This window comes from Balaenoptera borealis, assembly GCF_965194805.1.
Source record: "Balaenoptera borealis genome assembly, chromosome: 10".
In the NCBI taxonomy this organism is placed as follows: domain Eukaryota; kingdom Metazoa; phylum Chordata; class Mammalia; order Artiodactyla; family Balaenopteridae; genus Balaenoptera; species Balaenoptera borealis.
The window spans coordinates 64,265,165-64,279,239 of record NC_138874.1 but is presented as its reverse complement, the minus strand read 5'-3'; the positions used below and the strand labels follow the sequence as shown (position 1 = coordinate 64,279,239).

General features: G+C 41.9%; 1 long non-coding RNA gene across 1 annotated transcript in view; it reads left to right on the top strand.

Moving 5' to 3' along the window:
• Nucleotides 1-12,598, top strand: part of LOC309635489 — a 456,622-nt gene extending 444,024 nt beyond the window's left edge. Inside the window, exon 2 of the long non-coding RNA XR_014248858.1 lies at nt 10,608-12,598. This is a non-coding gene — a long non-coding RNA (uncharacterized lncRNA). The remainder of the gene's footprint in view (nt 1-10,607) is intronic.
• Nucleotides 12,599-14,075: the final 1,477 nt, after the last annotated feature.

Here is a 14,075-nt window from a genome sequence, read left to right as displayed (position 1 = left end):
CCCAAGGTCATCATCTACATTCAAGGTGACCTGACTCACGGCTGGATGCTTTCCATGCTCCAGCAGCCTGCCTCTCCAGCAGCTCGAGTGAGTTTCCCCTCCTCCGTCATTAGGGAAGGGAGGAGCCCAAGGCCCCCCATGGTGGTCCCAAGCGAGCCAGGGCAGTGGGGGAGGCCCTGCGAGACACTAAATTCTCATCAGTTCTACTCTCTTCTCCTCATCAGCCTCCTGGGTAGCTCATTTTTACTGGGCAAAAATATGTATAACCATGGAAACAAGTCACATGGTCCTTTGGGTCTAAAGATGACAGAAGCCCAGACTGTTGTCCAAGAGTGGCAGAATGAACACACCCAGCACCTGGGAAGACTTCTCCTGTGCCCTGGATCTGGAGTCACACTCCCAGCAGACACCACCTTATCTCAAATCAGAGTTTTTCTGCTCCCCAGTTTCGGTTGTGTGTTGGCTTGGGTCTGCATGTACCTTTCTGCTCAGGCTTAAGGAGATTCCACCACAACCTTGGATATTTCCAAAATGTTCTCACTCCAGAGCTTGAGCTACCCTGAATGCAATATTCTTTGCTAGGTATTCAAGGCCCTCTCTGACCCAACCCTAAGGTACTTTTCCAATCATATTGGAAGCTAAGATTGCACAGTGACTTAAGCTGAGACTTAGGGTTAGGGATGAATTCCAGTTTAACAGGCTTTATCTCTGTAGCCTTAGATAGTCACTTATCTCACTCAGGCTTTCTTAAAGAAAAACAGAGATAACAGTATCTAGTGTGTGAGGACTTGATGAGATAAGGCATGCCGGACCTGAGCCTAGAACCCGGTACAATGTAAGCACTCTCTGAAGCACTTGGAAACGGGACTTATTGTCAACAGTACAGGTGTCCTCTGCTCCCGCAGAGTAGGATAATTTACCAGATGTACACTGTATACATGGTCTGTGCATTCCAGCCTCTGCCTCTGTCTTACTTCTCTCTTCTCTCTTTCTAGAGCATCTTCCCCAAATCCCCCCCAAGGCCCAGATCAAAGTCACCTCATTCTTGAAGACTTCATTGACCCTCCCAGCAGGAAAGTATCTGTGCTATAGCTCTGGGCTATAAAGACACTGTGTTACAGAGGGGGTTTGCTGAATGTATCCTCAGGTGGTCATGAATGCAGGAGGCTCTAGGACCTGAGATAGGGGCTTAGTCTTTCTCTGGCACTTTGGAAATTTCTGTGAGCAGACCCACAGTTCCTCTCTTCACAGGGTGTCTGTGAGACCTTAAGGGGGCACCTATATGACCCAGTTTGTCAGCTACTGCAAGCCTTGGAGAAGAAGGAAGCTTTCTTGAGGATATTGCATGGGCACTCCTAGTAGGCTGCCGCCTGTGTTCTGTTTTTCCCAGTAAAAGCAACCCTGGGTGGTGGAGTTGGCTCCCTCCGCACTATCTTGGGTCCATGGGTCTGACCTTTGCCCCTCCATCCCCCACTTGTGTTTAGATCAAAGGTCTAGGCTAACTCTCCTTTCCTACATTCACAGCAACTCTCCTGCCTTGGATTCTCTTACAATTTGTGGTTCCTCTCTTGGCACATGATTCCAGTCAGTCTGTATGATCATTATTTGGTGTATTATTTGCTCCTCTATTGAATTAGAAGCTCTTTCAGTGCAAGGATTATGTTGGATTGATTTCTCTGCTCTGTGCAGAGCCAAGCACGGTACCTGGCTCATGCTTGGTGGTTTTGGGTTAACTTAATTGTTATAATAATGAAGCTAATAACTACCAATTACCATGTGTTCATGATCTGTCTGGCCCAGTGCTAAGTGGTCTATATACGTTATCTCAGGTAATCCTCACCTCAGTTCTGTAAAGAAAGCCTTGCGATCCTCCACTTAAAGATGAGCACTGAAGGCCTGGAGAGGATAAGTGACTTGGCCAAGGTCATGGAGCAAGAAAAAGGTAGAGCTGGGGTTTCAATTCATCTCCACATGACTGGATAGATGCACGGATGACCAAAGGAAACACACACACAGACACATCACCGCATTTGCAAAATTTTCACCTCACATCTGAAACAAGTCACATAAGCCTGAGGATATCTGGCTCCCCCTAGACAACCTGACCCAGCGTCATGACGAGGGCTGCCTGTTTGGGGGCTGCTATCGGTTCAGACCCAGGTTGGGGCTGGCCAAATTTATAAGATCCTGAACTATATAAGGTGATCTGCACCGTGGCTTCTGTCCTTCCTCTAGCTTCATCTTCATCATTGACTCAGCTTACTCTGTAAGCTCCAGGAGGGCAGAGACTTTGTCTCTCCTAGGACAGTGCCCGCACCTGGCAGGCGTTCAATAAATTACCATTATTATTTTCAAGTTGCTCCTTGGTGTGCTTATAGCTTCTCAGCGTAATTAACAAGAAATATGGAGGCTAAAGCAGGGGTACTTTACACAAAATTCAGTGCTAAATACATCTCCATGAAAACACACATAAAAAGGAAATGTTTCTGCAATCCACGGAAAGATCTGTCTGATGAGGCTTGGCTCTTTGTATAAGCAGAGGCATGACCCTGACGCTCCTGAAATTAACAACCAGCCACTTCAGATGAACCTTTCTGAAGTGCTGGTGACACCACATGGCTGTGAAAGGAAACACAGGCTGGAACTTTCGTAAAGGGAGAAAGAAAAATCGTGGAAGTGGTGGGGAGCTGGGGGAAAGCCCCTGCAGTAACACAACTGCAGGTTTAGAATTAAACTGTTGTGGTTCTAGCACAACAGCAACAACAATAGTGATAATAACAGCATCAGCAGCTGATGTTATTGAGGATTTCCTATGTTCCAGGCACACCACTCTGGGAGCTTTATGTGAATTAACTCATTTAAGTGTCGCAGGGGGTACTGGAAGTTGGAGGTGGATGTTCATGGGTGGAATAACCAGAGGCTGACTTTTTAAAACATTTATTTTATTGAAGTATAGTTGATTTACAATGTTGTGTTAGTTTCTGGTGTACAGCAAAGTGATTCAGTTATATATATATACATATATATATTCTTTTTCATATTCTTTTCCATTATGGTTTATCACAGGATATTGAATATAGTTCCCTGTGCTCTACAGTAGGACCTTGTTGTTTTTCCATCCTATATATACTAGTGTGCATCTGCTAACCCCAAATCCCAATACATCCCTCCCCCACTGCTCCTCCCTCTTGCAACCACAAGTCTGTTCTCTATGTCTGTGAGTCTGTTTCTGTTTCATAGATAAGTTCATTTGTGTCGTATTTTAGATTCCACATATGAATGATATCCTATGGTATTTGTCTTTCTCTGTCTGACTTACTTCACTTAGTATGATAATCTTTAGGTCCATCCACGTTTCTGCAAATGGCATTATTTCATTCTTTTTTATGGCTGAGTAGTAGTCCATTGTATATATGTACCACATCTTCTTTATCCATTCATCTGTGGATGGACATTTAGGTTGCTTCCATGTTTTGGCTACTGTAAATAGTGCTGCTATGAACATTGGGGTGGGTGTATCTTTTCCAATTAGAGTTTTCTCTGGATATATGCCCAGGAGGAGGATTTCTGGATCATATGGCAACTCTATATTTAGTTTCCTGGGGAACCGCCATACTGTTTTCCATAGTGGCTGCAGCAATTTACATTCCCACTAACAGTGTAGGAGGGTTCCTTTTTCTCCACACCCTCTCCAGCATTTGTTATTTGTAGACATTTTAATGAAGGCCATTTTGACCAGTGTGAGGTAATACCTCATTGTAGTTTTGAGTTGCATTTCTCTAATAATTAGTAATGTTGAGCACCTTCTCATGTGCCTATTGGCCATCTATATGTCTTCTTTGGAGAAATGTCTATTTAGCAGAGACTGATTTCTTGAGCATGAGACCCCTGAAGGACTATGCCTGGTAGGAAGAGTTAGAAGCATTTAGCTAATGATGGTTATATTAGTGATCATTATACTAGTCATGAGCAATGGATAATGGCAACTGCAAAGGCCATTATAATAATAATAATAATCTGAAAGGCAGTGTTATGACAAGAGAGCAGTTTCAATGGGTTCTCTTTGCATTTCAGTGGAGCGATAGTTTATTTAAGATTGTGTTCAGAGAGATAGGTAAGCTGCTAAATGAAGAATGTGGTAGTGTCTCCCATCTCCCTCCACAAGCCTGACTTTCCCACCAAGTTGTAGGTGGAGAAGCCGAAACCAAGAGCGTGAAGACCTGCTGAGCCTCTGACAAGTACTGACAGGTTCAAGGGACCAGGGAGAGAAAGAAATCCCAAACAGTGTGACATTTAATACATTCCCTCTGCCCAGCAGAGAAATGTGACCCCAAGACTAGCAGGCACCTAACAATCTCAACAACCAGAGAGGTCAATTTTCCTCCTAGAGGGAGGACTGATGGAGCAAGTAACCAGAAGAGTTCACTCCATTACTGTCCCATCTGGAGGTTGGTCTAGAAGAATTCTGTGGAAACACAAAGACTGGGAATTAAGCATCGATTTAGCAATCACAGTGAAAGCTCAAGTTTAAATGTACATTTTACACTTAAAAAAAAATGTGGGCTTCTCAGGTTCATATTCATAAATTTTACTTTTAAAAAATAAATTTTATTTCCCCAGTGGAGAAAATAGTTTTATTTCATTTTTTTCTTTTTAACTTTATAAAAATTTATGATCATTATAAAGAAGTTTGTGATGCAGAAAAGTATAACAAAATATAAATTCAGCAGTATTCCTATCACTTAAATGACCATCATTCTATATATTTCTCTATGCATAGACACACATGCACACTCTAAGATAATACATTTGCTATGCCAACACATTATCTTTCTACATTATTGCTTTTAATGGCTGCATAATGGTCATAGTGGAATGTTTCCATGATGAATTCCAGTAATGCCTTTCGTACTGACTATCTATCTTTTATCTATCTATCTCTCTCTGAAATATACAAGAAATTGAATACCAAATCAAAGTACTCTTTTTGTAATCAGCTCTCAAAATTGTTGTCAGTCTATGTTTGTGTGTTTTTGCTTTTGTTCTCTGAAGTTGTTTGGGAAATGTTCAAATCTTTAAGAAAAGTTTAGATGCTAAGCAGATTGGAACCCGGGGTAGAATAACACAAGATTCTGGAGTTCATTTGGCCACTTATGTAAAACAAAACGCTTAGATGGAAAGGTGGGCAGGCAGGGCTTGAAAAAGTTCAGAAAGGTGGAGCTCCTCGCAGGCCCCCCTGCCCTTTTCTCTCTGATGCTGCCCCCTGGTGGTGGGCTATCAAGGTTGGGCCCTGCAACCTCCAGTCATGTCTGTCTTTTCGCCTCTTCCCCTTCCCTTGGGTTCTTGAAGGGCACTACTTAGGCAGGAGGAAGAAATATTAAAAAGGAGAGAAGCTTTCTTTTTAGTCATGTAGATTCTGAGTCTAATAAAATAGTTTTCGAATAAGGAGAAGAAATCCATCCTTTTTTACAGCATTCTTTCAAACCCCTCTTATTTCTCCCACCTGTCTCTCTCTCTCTCTCTCTCTCTCACACACACACACACACACACACACACACACATTCACACGTACATACCAAAATCATATGATCATTTAGCTGTACCACATTCTCCCTATTGGTGGACATTCTGATTGCTCCGGGTTTCTCATTTTTATAAACTTATTTTAATGAACAACTCTGTATACACATCTTTATACAGCTTGATAAATTAAAAAGCTCTTTCTCATGTCTTACTTACTTTGTGAGAGCAGAGGGGCTGCCATCAGAAGCTGGAAGAGCTATTTCCAAAGAGAATTCTTCCAGACTGGGGGCAACAATGACCAGGTGAAAACGGGTGGCACAAAGCGGCCAGAGGTCCACTTCTGCCAGAAGGCCCCACAGCCCCTGGCTCTGCCTCTGGGGACGTGGTGCTGTGTTAGCCCTTGGAGGGTGAGCAGAGCGGCGGCAGCAGCCATGAGGTGGAAGGGAGCAGCAACTGCTTTGGTGGCAGAAACCTTCAAACCACTCCTCAGAGAGCAGAGGCCTGGGGAGCAAACTCACTGAGTGGGAGAGGCATTACATGGCATTGTGCGTGAGCTCACCTGGCATATCACTAGGGATGACAAAAATAATCTAGGGAAGAGTCTGAACTAATAGGTGGAATACGGCAATAAAATAACATATGCATAATCACTTTAAATGCAATGGTTTTCAGAGGCCAGTTTAAGCTGCGGAAACATGGCCAATAGCTATTGTGTATTGTATATACTGCCTCATGGAAACCCCAAAACAACTTTATGTGGTGAAGTTTATTAGAATTCTAATTTTAGGAAGGGCAGGCATATGGGGCATGGAGTGTTTAAGTAACTTGCTCATGGTCATACAGCTAGTAAGTGCCAGGGTGTGGATTTGCACCCAGGTCTTGTGGAGGCCAAAATTCTTGCTCTTAATCCTTAGGTTATGCTGCTTGCTTTCCAAATAAATAACAATTCACTTGAGATGAAAATCAAGTAGAAATTGGCCAATCTTATCATCAATTCTTTATTTTTGTTTTGTCTCCATTATTCACTGAGAGAACGAGCTACACTCCTCTCATTTATCCGTTAGGTACCCATACAGTCATTTGCTTTTTCTTCTGGAGTTTCTGAAGTACTTGATGCATCTTTAGACGTGATATTTTGTTATATTTTTGGTTGATAATCTCTTAAGAAATAGCCTTTTAGATAATTTCACCATCATCTTTTATCTCTAAGGAATAACACTGAACCATAGTAGGAAAGTTACAGTTACCCATAAAATAATCACTTTCAAGAAGGAATTTGACTTAGATTGGTGGATATCAGGAGCAATTCAATTTTGATGAACAGCCTCCAGCATACTTGTCTCTTGTGATAAAACTTCCTCATGAAGTATGGCTGGATTCTTTTATCTCTTCTCCATGGTGTCTGTTCACCGTCTTTACCTCGATATTTACCTCTCCCCCTCTCAGCTACTGTCTTGTCTCTGAAGGAAGAAACACTGTGGGAACTTGACCACTTTTTCAAGGAAAGTCTTTGGGAATCACTCCTTGGGTAACTTCATCCTGACTGACCTCATTCTCTGATGCTGTGACTTTCATTTCTGTTTGCTGTTATCTATCAGCTTTGTTAACCTTAGTCTGGAGTTACCTCTTGTGATAACTTCTGAACAGATTTTTTTTGAATCACTAAAGGCAAGTAAATTAAACTTGAAGTGGAGAAAATCTTCATGCCTTCATGGCTTTCCAGAAATGGGTCATAGAATACAGAAGGAAGACCTAAAGCTTTAGCTTGGGTGACACTGATTACAGGGTTTGCACTACAAGATGACATCTGTGGAACTACTTGGCCTGGATTTACTTTACCTTGGCTATCTGTTTTTCCTGAAAAGAAATGAATTGAGATAATGGAGTTTACCTCAGGAGAGGTCATTTCTGCAGCAGAGAATGTGCAGAGCACTTCTTTCTGATGGGCTACAAACATAGGGCATCGTGAGCTCGTGTCAGCTCAGCCTTGCTCCAAACTATTCCCAATTCCTAAGACGTTTTGTCTTGGCTACCCTTTTCTAAAGATTTTCTTCCTTTGAATAGTGTTTGCCAGGGAACTTCACTGAGTTGGATCCTCTCCATAGATTTTCTGACAGCATTTGCTGGGGAGAATTTTGTGGCTCAAAGTATGCATTACTTGTTCCTCTCCTAAAGAATTGCTTGCAAGATTTTTATCCTGACTAATCATACGCTTGAACCTTTTTTTTAATCTCCAGATGGCATTATTTGACTAGACTTACCTACTATTATTTGTGATGACTTTTGCTGAGAAATTTGTTCTTTATTTAAGGTTCTTTATTTGGTTTGGTAGCTTTACCCATGACAATGATAATTCTTTTGATATTTTGTGTTGAAGGGATCTAGTGATGAATACTAATGTGCCCCCAGGCATGTTCTCAGGAATATCACCCTGCAGAACCTCTTCAGTAAACCTGACTACTGACTGTTCTGAGGAATAACCCTAACAACCTCTGCCCTGGGGCTTGCCCTTAAACAATTGTTAAATTTCTCCAGATTTCAAGGTTTTCTTTCTTTCTTTTTTTTTAAATTAATTAATTATTTTTGGCTGCGTTGGGTCTTTGTTGCTGTGCAGGCTTTCTCTAGTTGCAGCGAGCGGGGGCTACTCTTCGTTGCAGTGCACGGGTTTCTCATTGCAGTGGCTTCTCTTGTTGTGGAGCATGGGCTCTAGGAGTGCGGGCTTCAGTAGTTGTGGAGTGTTGGCTCAGTAGTTGTGGCTCACGGGCTTAGTTGCTCCTCAGCATGTGGGATCTTCCCGGACCAGGCTCGAACCCATGTCCCCTGCATTGGCAGGCAAATTCTTAACCACTGCGCCACCAGGGAAGTCCCTCAAGGTTTTCTTAGTTTTATCATTTCTCACTGAGTCAACAAACCATTCTTCAGATCCTGCCTCTTTTGAGGGTTTTATTCTAAACATCTTGACCTCTGGGCATTATTTTTCTATATGACCTTTCTGAGCATCTATTCTGGCCAATCCTCTTGATAGAAACTTCTCTTTCTAAGGCCAGCAACTGATTTTTGAGGCATCTCATAAACACTGGTTTTATACACTGATTGTGACAGTGATGAATACTGAGGAATTTTTCCCCTGGTTAACTTTTCTCATGAAATTGCTTTCTATTGGCCATTATTCATGAGGATTTCCCTTAGCCAGGCTCATCTGCAGAATTTATCTCCCCTAGTGATAATTCTTGCAAAGTCTCTCCTCAGCTAGTTGTGTCCATGTAGTTCGTTTTTCAGACAAATGATCTGGAGGTAATTCATTCTGGCCCATTATGGTCTTGGAACATGTCCCCCCAGTGGTGACTTTTTTTGGGCTGTAGGGAATTATTGCAGTCTGGCTTAAAATAGACTTGTGTTTCATCATTAGGGGCAATGATTCCTGACCAGTTTCTCCCTTCTTGGCATTATGTATGTGGACTTTTCTTTTCTGGTGCCTCTTGTGGAGCAATTTTTGTCCCAATAACCGGTATCCGTGAACTGTATTTCTCCTGAAATTTTTGATTATTTCATTTCACTTTAGCTAAACTTATCTACAGGTGTAATATTTTTAGACAATATCTTTGGATGCTATCTTTTTAGTCCTGGAGGTCATCCTTTTTGACAATGGCAACCAACTTTTTTTTTTCTTTTCTAATAATTTCTTTGAGGTGGGAAGACCCAAGAAATCCCTGACACTAGGGTGTCAGGATGACTTCTGACCATGGCTTCCAAAAGTCTGCTTTCTGGGAACACTTAATGGGACTTTCTGCCATCTGTGACGTTCAGACTTGCCTTTTGTTGAAAGGCATCAGAAGAAGTTTCTTCTTGACAAATAGAACGCAAACATGAACACAGAAAGACCCAGAGAACTTTCCCTTTAGTAATATGAGACATGCAACAGGGTTCAGAGCTGTTCCTTGAGGAACTGTTGGCGCAAGCGTTGAACTCTCTTCATACAAATCATAAATTTTAATCCTGCCCAGAAAATCACTCACCAGTTTTTCTTTGCTGACAAGCATCTTCTTATAACCACATTTTTAGTTGATTTAAGCCATTTCATTCTCAAATTCTGAAAATATCTGGTTGTGACATCACAGGTTTTGCATTTGTTCCCCCAAAGTCATTCTTCGTGTTCTCTTTCCAAAGATAGAAAAGTGAGATTTATCCACCCCACAGGATATTATTCAACCGTTTGAAAAATATTTACAATCTACATAAAAATATAACAATGATATTACTAGGTACTAGTTATTCAAAAGAATATATTCACTGGATGGTATTACTCTGTCACTGGGAAGAGCTTTAGTGATGGACTTTACCACTTATATGGTTATCACAGTGTCCCTAAAGGGTCTAACATGAATTTTTGAAGTATCCTGTTTGGGATTTTAAATGTTTAGAGTGTTGGTTAATTTTGGCTGATAATCAAGACAATAAAATATGAATGAGTGAGCTTAAACGCATCTGGATGACAATGATCATTTGAAAGCTCTTTGAAGATCTGATTTCATCTGAGAGGTAAGAAAAAGACTGTAATTGACTTGAAGCAAAATATCCACGGACAGAGGAATTAAAATTCCTTCATTAGAAAGTGTTAGGCAGCACCGCCTGGCGGTCAAGTGTGTGGGCTCCTGACAGACAGACCCGAGTGCCACTGCCTTGCTGTCTGACCTTGGGCCAGCCATCAACTTCTGAACCTAAATTGTTTCCTCATCCATAACATGGGGATTATTCAAGTATCCAACTTGTGGAGTGTTGTGAGATGTAAATGAGGTAATGCAATTAAGCACTTAGCATAGTGCCTGGCTCATATTCAACATCCAACATAAGTCAGATATTATTATTGACAATAAAGATCATGCTTTTAAACTATGTCCCTTTCTTTCTTTAAACATGTGTGGAGGAATGAACTTGAGTGGAAAGTGGGAATTTCCATATTCCCTTTTGAAGGGTATGGAAAGTCTGATGAGCACATACCCTTCGGGGGAAGATGTGCTCCATCCTAGACCCCAGCTCTTTGGGAGACGCCCTGATTTTAAAGTCCCTTCAAAAGCAGACATTAGGGCTTCCCTGGTGGCGCAGTGGTTGAGAGTCTGCCTGCCAATGCAGGGGACACGGGTTCGAGCCCTGGTCTGGGAAGATCCCACATGCCGTGGAGCAACTGGGCCCGTGAGCCACAACTACTGAGCCTGCGTGTCTGGAGCCTGTGCTCCACAACAGGAGAGGCCGCGATAGTGAGAGGCCCGTGTGCCGCGATGAAGAGTGGCCCTCACTCGCCGCAACTAGAGAAAGCCCTTGCACAGAAACGAAGACCCAACAGAGCAAAAATAAATAAATAAATTAATTAAAAAAAAAAAAAAGCAGACATTATTTTGGGGTGAATTTACTCAGCCCCTTAATTTCCCCCTAAACAAATAAAAGCTGGAAGCCGTTTTGGACTTCTCTCCCACTCACTGTAGATTCCTCTCAGATCCAGCCCTTTCCCTGCACCCTGAGCCTCTCTGGCAGTTCCTCACACACACCCTGCTTATGCTTCAGAGAGTCTTCACTCCTGTCTTCGTGCCTTTGCACGTGCCCTTCTCCTGCTCTGAAACGCTCTTTGTGGTGTCGTTCACCTGCCTTTGTTTACGCCGTCATCCCTCCCTGCACTGGCCCGTTACTGTGGTCATTGAACGTTTCCCGTGCACTCAACACTGAATCCCTTACTGCTTCTGTCCATCACAGCTGCTCTTGATCGATAGACAGGATAAGTGAAGAAAGCTGCCAACCACAAGAGCTAGAGGGTGAGGAAAATAAGAGAGTCTTTCTTCAGTTGCTTGTCAGTTGCTCAGCAAGAGCAAAGCAAGCCTGGTCAGAGGTGAGACACATAATGTAAGCTTAGAGGGAGAGGCGAGAAAGACTAGAACCTGAGTGAAGGCATTCAGCTCCCTTTAGAAGGAATGTGTGCATCAGGAGGGGGCAGCACAAGCCCTGGCAGTGACCTCCAAGCATTGCCCTGCGTCGGAGGGGAGAGGGCTTGGTCATTTCACTTTGCCATTTTCAACCCCTGGGCCAGGCTAGCCCCGGGAAAGCCTGTGAGAGTCTGGTAACCAGTCATGACTTGGTCTGTCCTGGACTGCAGGGTAGAGCCATCTCAGCCGGGAGAGGACGAGGCTTCTGAGCCAAGTGCCCTTAACCCTTTGTTTCTGAGCCTGCTCTTCTGAGGACAGTGCTGGTGAGTGAGTTCAAGCCCTCCCTTTGGAACCAAAATGTTGGGATTTGAACACTGGCTCTCCCCCTCCTAGCCACACGGGCTCAGGCAGGCTACCTAATGTCTTTGTGCCTCAGTTTCTTCACTGGTAAAATGGGGATAATAACAGTATGTATTTGCAAAACATATATCTGATAAGAGTTTAGTATCCAGAATATACATAAAGAACTTTACTATTTTTCATGTATGATTGGCAGAAAATAAAAGTAAAATAACTAGCTCAGCCTGGAGCCACAACTAAGGAGCCCACCTGCCGCAACTAAGGAGCCCACCTGCTGTAACTAAGACCCAGCACAACCAAAAAAAAAAAAAAAAAAACTAGCTCAGTGTAGCAAGAGTATAAAGAAATGGCCACTTTCATGTAGGAGTGTAAATTAGTCTAGACTTTCCAGATGACAACTTGGCAAAATTGATTGCAATTAAAAATAAAAGTTTATTTTAAAAATAAATAATAATAAATAAATAAAAGTTAAAATACGTTATGGGGATAATTGAAGATGTTTGAAAATGGACTGTACATAAGGTAAGCATTTTACAACTTTTAAATTTTTAAACTTTTAATTTTGAGATAATTATAGATTTACATGCAGTTGTATGAAATAATATAGAGAGATCTCATGTACAAATGGTAACATCTTGCAAAACTATGGAACTACTATGATACTGACATTGGTACAATTTACCAATCTGGTTCAGATTTCCCCTGTTTACTTGTACTTATTTGTATATATGTGTGTTTAATTCTAAGCAATTTTTTTCAGATATGTAGCTTTGTGTATCCATCACCACAATCAAAATATGAAACAGTTCTATCATCACAAGAATTCCTCTTGTTGCCCTTTTATAACCACATCCATCTCCCTCCCTCCCCAACCCCTGTCCCTAAGCCTTGGCAATCACTAATCTAGTCTGCATCTCTGTAATTTTGTCATTTCAAGAATGTTATATAAGTGGATTCCTATAGCATGTAAAAACACTTAGCATAATTTCCTTCAGATTCATCCAAGTTGTTCATGTATCAATATTTCACTCCTTTTTACTGCTGAGTAATATTCCATGATATGAATGTACCACAGTTGGTTTAACTATTCACCCACTGAAGAACACTTGGGTTATTTCCAGTTTTTGCCCATTATGAATAAAGCTTTTATAAACACTCACATAAGGTTTATATGTAAACGTAAGTTTTAATTTTTCTGGGATATGTGCCCAAGAGTACAATTGCTGGGTTGTATGGCAATTAATTATATGCTTAGTTTCATAAGAAACTGCTAAACTATTTTCCAGAGTAACTGTATCACTTTACATTCCCACCAGCAAAGTATGAGTGATTTGGTTTCTCCTCATCCTCGCCATTGACATTCGGTATTGTCATTATCTTTTAACTTTAGCCATTATGACATATGTGTAGTGATATCATTGTGATTTTAATTTGCATTTCCCTAATGGTTACTGATGTTGAACATATGTTCATGTGCTTATTTGTCATGTGTCCATCCTCTTTGATGAAATGTCTATTCATTCCTGTCTTTTGCCCCCCAAATGCAAATTTTTTTGATTTAGCAATCCATAGATATATCAGTGGAGATGTACTCAGATACGTGTACAAGAAAGTTCACTGTAACAATTTTTTAGTAGTAAAACAACAACAAAAAAGTCAATGTAAAGAACATTGGTAGTGATTGATTAAATTATCACCGCCCAGTGGTATAATCCAAAATTGGGGCCAAATAATGTAACAAAGGCAAAAAAGCATGGAATCCTTTAAAGCAGGCAAAGGTTACACTTCCCTCACGCAGATTGTGATGTCCAGGAGACAGCAGCTCCCAGATGGAGGACAAGCTACCTGGACTTCACCTTCCCACTGAGGTGCTGCAGATCCACCAAGGAGTCCACTGGGTCTTCTACAAAGCTGTTTGCTCTGTGTGGGGTTTTGGGATTCCTTGACCTTTTTCAGCTACTCCGGAAAGTCTGGCTGCATGCCTTCCCACCAGGTGCAAATTAGATGCAATGACCTCAGCACATGCCTGGAGTGCATTACTAAAGATGGAGCGGGTCAAGGTCACTCAAAGTTTCCCAGGGTTGCCCTCTGTAGTGGAGTCTGGCTCCATTTTTTTTTTTTTTTTTAGTAAATTTATTTATTTATTTATTTATTTATTTATTGGCTGCGTTGGGTCTTCGTTGCTGCACGCGGGCTTTCTCTAGTTGCAGCGAGCGGGGGCTACTCTTCGTTGAGGTGCGCGGGCTTCTCATTGCGGTGGCTTCTCTTGTTGCGGAGCAC